Genomic DNA, 12,360 nt, shown 5'->3' on the forward strand with positions numbered 1-12,360 from the left:
AAGATGCTTTCTTCCTAAGCTGTACTGTTTAAGTGAAACAGTGATTTTATACAATAATAGTGTTAGTTTAAATGGGATTTTGATGATTGAGGGTTTTTAATAAATATAGTAAGAAATTATGGTAGAGGTCAGTTTAGTGAAAAAATTAACATAAGTAAAGGTAGGATAAAATGTTGCTCCTGCCTCTGATAAAACAGAGGCTACAGAGGATGAAAAATAAAATAAGGAAACAACACTCAGCTAGAACACATGAGTTTCTGTGGAGAAGTCATATAGACTGTGGCATAGGTTAATGATTAAGAAAAAACTGAGTCCCAGTTGCCCAGCTAGCTTAAATTCTTTTACTCTTAGTGTTGGGAGATGTGTTCACATGTTTCAGAGTGCATCACAGCTGAAACAAAGCCTTAACATGACTTCAGGTTAGATTAAGATGTTTTGATAATCACTTTGAGATAAAAACCTTATAAAACAATCTAAAGTTCACAAGGACACATAGCTGAGTGATAGACTCATTAAGGTTTGGGATCAAAAAAAAAAAAAAAGCAGCCCAGTTATTATTAGCTGATGTGCTTTTTGTGCTAGGATTGATTGGTGATCAAGGATGAGGATTAATTCCTTATACCCATTTCTGCCCTCATCTTCTTGTCATAAAAAACAGTTGATGAGTGGGTATGCACCCTAAGGATTTAAAATAAACTGGTTCTTTTCCATATGTAAAAATTTAGATTTCTCCCCTACCCATCAATGCCTGGGGCAGGTGGAAGAGCTGACTCTGTGGTCATAAGAGTTGGAGAACTATCCCTGACCCCCACCAGCTGCAACACTTGGGAGAACAAGTCCTGCACCTCACCAGGACAGCACACTAGAGCCAACCCTGTTAGTACACATGTGGGTGAACCAGTCCAGAAGTTGTGAGCATGGGAGAGCTGCCCCAATTTCTCATCTGTCTTGTGGCAGCAAGCGTTGGGGAAAGAAGCCCTCCCTTCTGCCCACCAATGTCTGGGACAGGTATGCAAGATGGCTCTGTAGTTATAAGAGTGGGAGAGGTTGCCCCTATCCCCATCAGCAGGTATGCAAGATGGCTTTGTAGTTATAAGAATGGGAGAGGTTGCCCCTATCCCCATTAGCTTCAACACTCTGGAGAGCAGGCCCTACACCCAGTCAGGGCAACACAGCAGATCCAACCATGTTAGCGGAGGTGTGAGTGAGTTACCCCCAAAATCATGAGCATAGGACAGCTGTCCTTATTTCCCACCTGGCAGATCAACCCTAAAACTGCCCAGGCCCAGACCCAGTGTTATGACTTGGCCTGCCCCAACATCTACCCCAACTATGATCTGCTGGAGCACGTGAAGGGACCTGACCGGAAGACGCAAAGCTGCAGGATCTTCACAACACAGGGTGCCAGTGGGATGTCCAGGAAGAGTCCTAGTGGGGGCCCAGCATCAAATGTGTAGTGGAGACCAGGGGCCTCGAACTAGATCAATGACTCTTTGCAATGAACACTTGCAAGTAGAGATGTATGGAACAAATGTATATGGCGTGACTTGTTGGGTTTCATTGCAGCTTCCATGATGAGATTTTTAATTCCTTCCCTTTTTAAAATTTTTTTTCTCATTTTATTTTCTTCATTTTTTTTCTTGAATTTTGTTTTATTTGGAGGAGGGGTGTGCAGGAGTGGAGGGTAGATGCGAAGGGATGGGGAATGAATGGGATCAAGATATATGATGTGAGAAACACATAGAATAAATAAATTTTATTAATAATAAAAAACTTTACAAAATAAAATAAAAGTTTAGATTTGTGATTCTTATAAGATTCTTTTATAAGATTACCTTTTGAGATAAATAATAAAATGACTGGTTCTTTCTTTGTAACTGCAACATTCAGCCTGACAGTAAAAGAACTGAACTGGCTAAGAAAAATACTCTGCTTGCTCACACTCTGTTAATCTATAATAAGTTACTAAGATATAAATATGTGTATGTTCTTGGGGTGATTTTGTTTAACTGTGTAAGGGAAACGGAAAAACATGTTTTTTTTTTTAACCTGTGTTCATTATAATAATTCCCTTGAAAAATAGAATGTAACTGCGTTGTAATTTTTATATTGCTTGAAAGATTATACTGAGTTATATAAGCTGTAAGGGAAAAAATAAAGTCAGTTAGAAGGAAAACATCAAAAGTGAGAAAAGGAAAGCTATAGAGGAAAAATAAGAAAAAAAAAATAAAGAAAAAGACAGAAGGATGCCCCCCCCATCCCCAGAGACTTCTCTTTCTAATTTACTAGGGGACCTGAAGGTTAAAAGTCAGTCTTCTTGGAAGTTCCTTGTGTTAAATAGGGTGTAGATATGAGCAGGGCAGAAACAGTCTCTTCTGTTCTGTCCCTAAAATTGTTATATTTCCTGGATCTCCACTGGAGAGCATAATTACATTTCTTAGCCTATTGATCCAAAAATATCTTCCCTAGCATGGTCACGTGATGAGGAAGTCATGGTAGCAGGATCTTGAAGTAGCTGGTCATAATGCATCCATAGAAAAAGAAGACAATAACTGTTTGTGTTCAGCTTGCTTTCTCTTTTTATTCACTTCAAGATCCAGCCCATACGATGGTGTCTCCCATGCTCAAAATAGGTCTCTCCACTTCAGGTAACGTAATGTAGAGTATCCTAAAAAGGCACACCCAGAAGCTTGTCTCCTAGGTGATTTTAGGTTCTGTCACACTGGCAGTACTAACTGTGACATACACTGATTATTATTGAGAGGCATGAAATCCACAATGGAGGTGTCCATCCATACAAAGAAAAACAAAATAAAGCATATTTTACTTCAGAAAAAAAATAAAAGAGGAGAATAAAGTTTAAATGATATGGGGGTATTACAGAAGAGGATCAGTATACTGAAAGCTCTGAGTCTTCAGCTTTGTCCAAATCTTACAGAAGTTCCATCAAGTCTTATTCTCGGTTAGTGGTCCCTTGGAAAAATCTCTGAAGGTTGTAAGACTGTCTTAAATTGTAAATCAAAAGCCTGGGGTTCCAATGTTAGAGTTTATTTTCTGAAGGTCAGCTCTTTGGCTAGAGAATCTAGGAGTGACTTTAACAGCACATAGAGACTTTTACATTTCTTACAAGAGCACTGTAAGAAAAATCAAAGCTTTGCTTTGACTGTTAATTCCCGCAAGTTCTGAAAATTTTACAAGATACTGGAAAACATCAAATTATTTATTTTCCCTAATGCTCTACTGCTGTAACATATTTTTGTCTTCTGAAACCCATGAGACTATTGACACTTGGTTCCAGGTGACAATAATTTATAAGCATTTGCTGTTTTGTATAGTGTTCTATTGATGTACCGTACACCAGTGACACTGAATCTTAGCACTTTTAAATCTAGACTTTTGAATCCAGAACTCTTGGATTCTATTCTTAAATTTGTTCCCTAAAACAATTTTTAGTGCTAGTGGTTGAACAAGTGTGGCAGGAATGAATAGCTTGTTAGAAGATCTGTCATGGAATAGATTCCCAGAATGCCAACCAAGAAAACCTCCCTGAGGCTGTGAGGAACCAGTTTTATCCCTGAAAGGATACTGCCCTCTTGTGGCGATGTAGAACTTTGCGCTGGTGGCTCCCCCTTTAGCTGGAGTACCACCACATAGGTCTGACTGCGCTGAAAATAGAAGATCTGGTCTCCACGTGCAGCAGCCTCCTTACCGCTTTCATCCAATTCGACCTGCTATGGAAGGTACTGAACGATACTCAACAAGGCGAGGTGGTGTATATCTGTAGTCTCAGCACTCAGCAGGCTGATGCAGGACAGCTGAGCTCTGGGCCAGCCTCAGCTACACAGTGAGACATCTCACCCCTCAAACCAAACAAGCAGAAACCTTTACTGGTCCCCTCAGCATGTGTTCCCTCACTTTACAGGTGGCTTCGGAATATTTGGATTTGCTGTTAGATCCCTGTTGGTTTCACAAACATCCACAGTCTCTCCAGTTGGATTTAAGAACTCGGGAGATTTTCCCAAAAGCCCACACACTTTTGAAACTCTATATTCAATTAGTTACACGGATTTGACTTGCATTTTTTTTTGAGGGGGCGGGGTTGGTTTTTCGATTGACTTGCATCTTTAAATGAAACTACTTTTGGGTATGCAAGGAGAAAATATATGTTAATCACAGCAACATCACTATGCCTAGGGCATAGAGTTTGGTCACTATGTTTATCACAGCAACAGAAAGCAAACTAAGACATCCTGTGAGATTCCATAATTCTGAAATTGGGGGCAGGAGAATCAGAAATTCAAGGTGATTCTCAGCTATATAGTGACTACAAGACCAGCCTACAATACATGAGAACAGGTCTGTCTCAAAAAACAACAAAAAACAAACCAAAAAGAAAAATGGAGAACTCCAGTATTTAAATGATGTTCCACTAAAGTAAAAATCTTGACATACTTTGTGTCCTTTGAACATCACAAGTTGTAAAACTAGAAGTTTCAAATAAATGTAGTCCAATGGAAACCATGTCCGTAAAGGCTAAGGGCATTTCTGAGGCGTGATCAGGTTTAATAAGAGCAAACTCCAAGTGCTCTCAGAATATTAAATATGGAGACAATGAATTACAAAGTGAAATATCAAAACTATCCTCTTCTATTTTTCTCTCTGTAAATTTATTTGTGTATGTGTACAGACAGAGGCCAGAAGAAGGCATCAGAGTTACATGCACTTCCTCCCCATCTGTGTGGGAGGCCTGGCTTGATAATTGGGTGCTGGAGTGCTACATGTGGTTCTTATGATTCTACAGAAAGCTCTCTTAACTGTTAGTCATTTTTCCAGCCCTATATTTAATCTTGTTAAACCAGGCTTTGAAGGATGAACCTTCAGTATCAAGATTTAATAAATTGATAGAAATATTTAATTTACTAAACTAAAACCCCTTTCTAGCTTATATTCAACAATCACTTGATGTTGGAGCAAAATCCAAAGTATAATAAAAAATCAGATCCCAAACTTGCTTAAGAACATATATTGCTATGAAAAACTACATTTGTAATGTCCTTTAACTGGATGTCTTTTGACCATAAAAGCAGTTGGGGATATGTAAGAGTGCCTGTCACCCTAGAATTTTCTGAAATGGAAATTAAAAACCGGAACTTCACAGACTCAAGTAGAAAATATAACTGATTGCATCAATGAAAGAAAAAGTTGGGCAGAGTAAAGAGAAAGGAATCGAATGCTGGTAGAGAACTAAAAGATCACTGCTTTGGGGAACAATGAAGGAAATTCTATATTTATAAAAAGAAAGCAGCTGCTACTTATGGAGACTTATTTCTAATGTCTACCATCTACTAATTTTAGACGACATATATCCCACAGTGAACTGTCTACACAAAGCACTGAATAGACAGTGCTCCATTTCTAGAGAGCACCACATCCAATGAGGCTGGCTAGAGTAAGATTAGTTGTTGTCTACCAAAACTCCTTTCTAAAAGAGATGACATGCAACCCGTTTATTTCTATGATGATCTAGTTTTATTTCTGCTGTAAACTGATGCTTTTGTCATAAGAACCCAGTTTATACCACAGCGAGGTTAGTCGTGTTCTTAAAAACCTTTACTCTATGTCTGACTTTTTCCTTGTATGATGCTACGATACACACTAGTAAAACCTGTGGTTTATTTGTTTATTGAGACAGGATAGTCCAGAATAGCCTCAAACTTGTGTGTTCCTGCCTTGTTTGAACTCATGGTCCTCCTGTTTACTTGAAGCAAAAAAAAAAAAAAAAAAAAAAAAAAAAAAAAAAAAAAATCCTGAAAACAAATTACCATCAAATAATTACAGCAATTAAATTATGTCTAAGAACTGACATTAACGACAAGATGTAAGAGCCAGAAGTGGTTTTCTGAAGAATCTCTCTCCCTCTCCCTCCCCCCTCTCTCGTGTGTCCAGTTAATATACAACATGCTAATGTATACACAGTGAATTAGAGTATGCCCCCCCTTTTTTTAAACAGGACAACACAAGTACTGAATCAAACATAAGAGGTGGAGGATTTCCCACATAAGTTTACTCATGGGGTAATTTTCTCAGAAACACAGTTAATTAGAAATAATGGCCTTTTAATCAGTTCCTCCAGGGGTTGCTTTTGTTTCTGCATAGTTTTCAATTTCAACTAATAAAGAATGAGGAACATGAACTGACATGAACACTATCTTTGTCTACTTCATTTCTGGACACCGTCTCACAGTGGACACAGGAAATATAAAAATAATCTATTTTCAGCAGCCCAAGTTCTAGGAATTGCCTAGGCTGATCTCCTGGTGTGATCTCCACCTGCTGCTGGCCCTTAGTTTCTCCTCTTTTATCCCCATGAATTGATACTTGGCTGCATAAAAAAATGTCTTTTCTCACACTCTGGTGATTTTCCTGGAATAAACTATTGATAGAGAATTAAACATTTGCCCTAGTTTGCTTTCTATTTCTATAGTAAAAACTCCATAACCAAAAGGCCATGGTTTATTTCCCTTATAGATTACAAAACCCAAAGCAGGAACTTGGAAGTAGGAACTGAAGCAGAGCCATGGAGAGTGCAGCTTACTGTATTGTTCTCCATGGCTTGCTTAGCCTGACTTTTAATAGAACCCAGGACCACCTGTCCAGGAGTGATGCTTCCCGGTGAGATGGGCCCTTCCACATCAAACATTACACAAGAAAATGCCTCACAGACTTCCCTACAGGCCAATCTTATGAAAGCATTTTCTCAATTGAGTTTCCCTTCCCAGATGACCCAGGCTTGTGTCAAGGTGACAAAACAAACAAACAAACCCAACCGGCACCATGTTGAGCATCTCCATGCAAGAAGGACGTCAGTAGTGAGAACCGTGCAGACACTCTGTGGGTCTGGGTACAGACTAGAAAGACTGGAAGTGTCTGTCACTCAAGGACACTCAGGGAATGGTGCTAGAAATAACAGCTAGACTTAATTGGTAGTCACTCGGCATCTCCTTTGTATATCTCATTTGTCTTTTACACACACACACACACACACACACACACACACACACACACGCTTTTTGTTGACTCACAGTGGTTGCACACATCTGTAGGGCACAGTGTGACATCTCTGTGTTCTATGACCCACTAAACAGTTGTCACGTTCATCACCTCATGTGTTTATTATATATTTATGTTAAGAACATTTACAATCTCTACTAGGTGTTTTAAATTATAGAATTTGTTACCAACTATAGTTATCTAATGTGCTACTGAGTATTCTTAGTTATGGTTTTCAATAAACTGCACCAAGTACCTATGACTATCTCTATTCTTCTTCCTCTACACTCATCCCAGGTTCTTTAACCATTCATCTACTCCCTACTTATATGAGATAACTTTTTAGTTTTCACATGAAAATGGGAACATGTGGCATTTGCCTTTTCTTTTCTTTTTTGTTTTGTTTTGTTTTGAGACAAGCTTTCTCTGTGTAGCTTTGTGCCTTTCCTGGATCTCACTCTGTAGCCCAGGCTGGCCTCGAACTCACTGACATCTGCTTGCTTCTGCCTCCCGAGTGCTGGTATTAAAGGCGTGTGCCACCACTGCCTAGCACATTTATCTTTTCTATTCCTTACTAATTTAACATAACAAACTTCATTTAACATCTGGTTTCATTCGGGTTATTAGAAGTGTCAAATTTATATGATTGGATAATATTTCATTTTGTATATATATTATATTTTTTCATTTATTTATTTATTGGTGGGTGTTTTGTTTTGTTGTAACATATGACTTTACTATGTCTCCAAGACTTGCCTTAGATTTTCTATAAAGCCTGGGCTAGGCTGGTTTCAAACTCTTAGTGATCCTCCTACCTCAGCCTTTTGTTTTTTAAAAATAACATTTTTATTCATTCTTTGAGAATTTCAAATACTATTTGAGCATACTCGCTCCTGCCTCAACTCTTCCCATAGCCAACTTCTTCACTGTCCTCTCCCTTTCCATATAACTTTGACTTCTTTTCCCCCATATCACATTTTCTTTATCCATTTATCAATAAGATGTTTTCTTAATAATTATTTGCTTTATTTTATTATTGAGTTATTAGAGTTCTTTGTATATTCTTGGTCATAATCCTCTGTCAGCTGATTTTTGTAAATATTTGTAAATATTTCCCTCATTCTGTAGGCCCTTTCATTTAGCTGATAATTTCCATTGACAGGTAGTCTTTAAACCCAACATAACTCCATCTGTCTGCTTTGTCTTTCTTGCCTGTGCTTTTGGGTACTTATCCAAAAGTTCTTTGTCCTGAACAATGTCCTGAACCATTTTTTCTGAGGTGTTCTTTCAGAAATTTCAGTTTCTAGTCTTGTATTTGTATCCTTAATTCACTGGCATTCGTTTGAATGAATGGAGAGGAAGAAGTTCAGCTTTATCTTCTGCAGATAAAGACCCAGATTTCTCACCATTGTTTACAGGTGACACAGCTTCTTAACAAAACCAAACCGGCTGGCTGCAAATTTGCACATTTGCTTTGGGATCTCCATTCTGTGCCACTGCTTTTATGTGCTTGTTTTATGCCAACCCCATGCTGTTTTGGTTACAGTGGCAAGTTTGCCAGAATTATCTTTATTTCTGTCTCTCTTTTGATCTTCCATGATCTCCTTGGCTGTAGAACTGTTTCTAGAAAAACTCAGTGTATAAGAACCAACTGGCAAAGACAGGAGGTGCCAAGAAACTGAAAAAGCAGACCTAGGCTCACACAAAGCATAATACATCGGAGTTCATGGATAGAAGCATGTCTTGGGCAGCAACAGGATGGAGGATCCCTGAACCCCAAGGAGAAAAGGAGGAGTTTATATATTAAGCATATTATTTAGCCTGGCCCAAATAATATGTGACTGGACTTACTGTTAAAAAAAAAATAACCATTAGCTATAAACTAAGAATAGTCTGAGCATCAGTGGTCACCAGGAAATATTTGGCTGTTTTAGTGACTGGCTGTTATTTTATAGTGTTTGTGAAGCAGGCCTGGGTAACCTGGCTGCTCCTTTAACACAAGAAGTAATCTTTAAACAAATATAAATAGTTTATATTTTTCTAAACTAGAGTATTATTTATTATTTGGACTTGTGGTATTTTTATATCTATCACTTGACTTCAGTGGTGAAATTAAACACTCAGCCATATTTCATGTCATTCTTTCTAACTTTCTCTTAAAATCCTAAGCATAAAATTTATTTGCTCTATTTTTCATAAGAAAATAAAATACAATAAGACAAAATCAAAGTGTTGTGGAATAATCCTCTTGTATACTGTAAAGATTTGTCAGTCGAATTGGTTTAATAGAATGCTGATTGGCCAGTAGCCAGGCAGGAAATATAGGCAGGAAAGCCAAACTGAGTCTGCTGGCAAGAGGAAGGGAAAAGTCAGGAGTCACCAGCCAGACGCAGAGAAAGCAAGGTAAGAATGTTGTATTGAGAGAAGGTACAAAGCCACTCGGCTAAACATAGATACGAATTATGGGTTAATTTAAGTGTAAGAACTAATTAGTAGTAAGCCTGAGCTATGGGCTGATCATTTATAATTAATATAAGCCTCTCTGGTAATTTGGAAAGTAGCTGCTGGGTATTTGGGAGTTGCTGTCGGGACAGAAACTTCCAATTACAACAAAAACCATCACAAGGAAAAAAGCCTCAAGAAAAGGCCCAAGAATCAAAGGCCCACTCATTTACATATGCAGGAGTCCCATAAAAACACTTAACTGAAAGGTATAATATATACACAGAGGATCTGCTGCAGACCCATGTAGTGCAAGTCCTGTGCTTGCTACGTCAGTCTCTGTGAGTTCATATTAGCTCTGTTCACTTGATTGAGAGGGCCTTGTTCTCCTTGTGTTATCCACCCCCTCTGGCTCCCTGTGGTGGTTTGAAAGAAAATAGCTCCCAAAAGGAGCAGCAATGTTAGGAGGTGTGGCCTTGCTGGAGGAAGTATGTCACTGCTCAGGAGAGCTTTGAGGTCTCTTTTCTCAAGCTTCTCTCAGTGTGATAGTCAATCGACTTCCTCTTGCCTCTGAGTCAAGATGTAGGACTCTCAGCTCCAGGACTATCTCTGCCTGCAGGCTCCCATACTCCCCATCCTGATGATAATGGACTGAACCTCTGAAACCATAAATGAGCCACCTCAATTAAATGTTTTTATTTATGAGAGTTGCCATGGTCATGGTGTCTCTTCACAGCAATAAAAACATCCTAAGATACTCCCACACTCCTTCTACCTCCTCTTGTATGGGGTTCCCTGAATAAGGAGTATTTTTGCTATTTCTTCATAGAGGGCCATGTACTCTGATTCTATCACCAGCATTTTTTGTCTGTGTTGGGGTTTGGATAAGACTGTCTCCGGTAAGCTCAGACATTTGAGCAATTGTCTCCCAGATGGTGACAGTGGGCAAGTTTGCAAAGTGTAGCCTTGCTGGAGAAAGTATGTCAGCGGGGTGTGAGCTTTGCAAGTACGGAGCCTCACTCTACTTCCAGTTTATTCTGCTTTGTGGTACTTTCAGTTAAAGATATGATCTCTCACATTTCTGCTCTGGTAGCACACCTTCTGTTAGTTGCCATGCCTACCCATATCACTCTGGAACTAGAACCCAAACAAACCTTTTTTTCCATAAGTTGCCTTGGTCATGTGTGGTGATATATTGTGCACCCCAATAAAGCTTGCCTGGCGATCCGAGGACAAAGCCAGCCACTATATTAGACGTAGAGGTCAGGCAATGGTAACACATGCCTCTAATCCTAGCATTCGCGAGGCAGAGATCCATCCAAATCTTTGTGAGTTCAAGGCCACACTGAGCCTTGAACAGAGCCAGGTATGATGGCACATGCCTTTAATCCCAGCACTAGGAAGCTTCGAAGTAAAATGGCAGGGCACAGAAAGGTATATAAGGCATGAGTAAACAGACAGTCTCTCTCTTTTGGCAGCAGAGGATTTCATAGAGGTAAAAACTTGTGGCTGGCTTGCTCTGCCTCTCTGATCTTTCAGCTTTCACCCCAATATCTGGCTTTGGGTTTTTTATTATAAGACCTTTTAAGATTCATGATACAGTCATGGTGTTTTAATCACAACAGAAAAGTACCTTATATAACCTGTCTGCTCAGAAAATTTTTACTGAGGTTATTATTCAGGCTATGATCCACGAAACATTGCAGAGATTATCAAATTTAAATTTTTCTAGTCCTACCTCCCCAGGCATCTGGTCCTATAGATCTGTGACATGATTTCCACATATCTGTCTATCACTCTTCTACCTATCTTTTTTTTTTTTTTTTTTGGTTTTTCAGACAGGGTTTCTCTGTGTAGCTTTGGAGCCTGTCCTGGAACTCACTCTGTAAACCAGGCTGGCCTCGAACTCACAGAGATCCACCTGGCTCTGCCTCCCGAGTGCTGGGATTAAAGGTGTGCACCACCACTGCCTGGCACACAGCTATCTTTTTTTTTTTATCATCTATCGTGGACACAGAGAGAGAAAAGAAAAATTCCTGGGAACAATCCCATCTCAGAAGCCAGCAATCAGAATGCAACAAAGGATGGTGGGATGTTCTGACACACAAGAGCAATGGATCCCCAGGAATGGATGCATCGAGATACCCTAATTTCTTCAAAGATATTGCGAATGGTGTGGCAACAGCAAGATGCAGGGAGGGTGGGTTGAGTGATCTGACCTTATCAAAATTCAGAGCTTCTGTGAAGTTAGACAAAGTTTCTTTTTGAATGAGTGTAAAAGTCACAGTGGCCATGAGATAGGCATGAAAAGATATAAGATGCCAGGAGAAAATTATAATGTTTTTATGGGAACAAAATAACAAGCAAAGAGATTAGCTTATAAATAGCAGATTCTTTGGGTAGAGATGGAGGGAAAGCAGAAGAAATCATCTTTCCCTTGGGAATAAAGAGAAACCCAAATGTGTGGGAGTCAGGGCAGACTGTTGATGTTTAATGAGCAATTACACTTTGTGAAGGAGAGTGACAGGAACCTGCTTATGAGAAATGGAAGAATAAAGCTTTTATTTCAGTACATGTATACTTACTTCACTTGTGATTTAGCCCTCAGTGAGAATGGGTAGATGCTCTGCACTTACATTATGATAAAAGTAATAACCTGTATTTTAAAATGTGTGTTTACAGTCAGTTTGTAGTCTTATTAGATATAACACTGAATCTTATTCCCTTCTTCTAGAATTTGCTTGGATATAAATTATATGATAATGAAGTCACAATTTTAACATTTTAAAGATAATAACCTACTGCGTGGTATTGTGAAGTTGTTGTTTCAAAGAACTGTTACAGTATTCAGAATGCGATCCATTTTTC

Source organism: Peromyscus eremicus, chromosome 3, assembly GCF_949786415.1.
Source record: "Peromyscus eremicus chromosome 3, PerEre_H2_v1, whole genome shotgun sequence".
NCBI lineage: Eukaryota > Metazoa > Chordata > Mammalia > Rodentia > Cricetidae > Peromyscus > Peromyscus eremicus.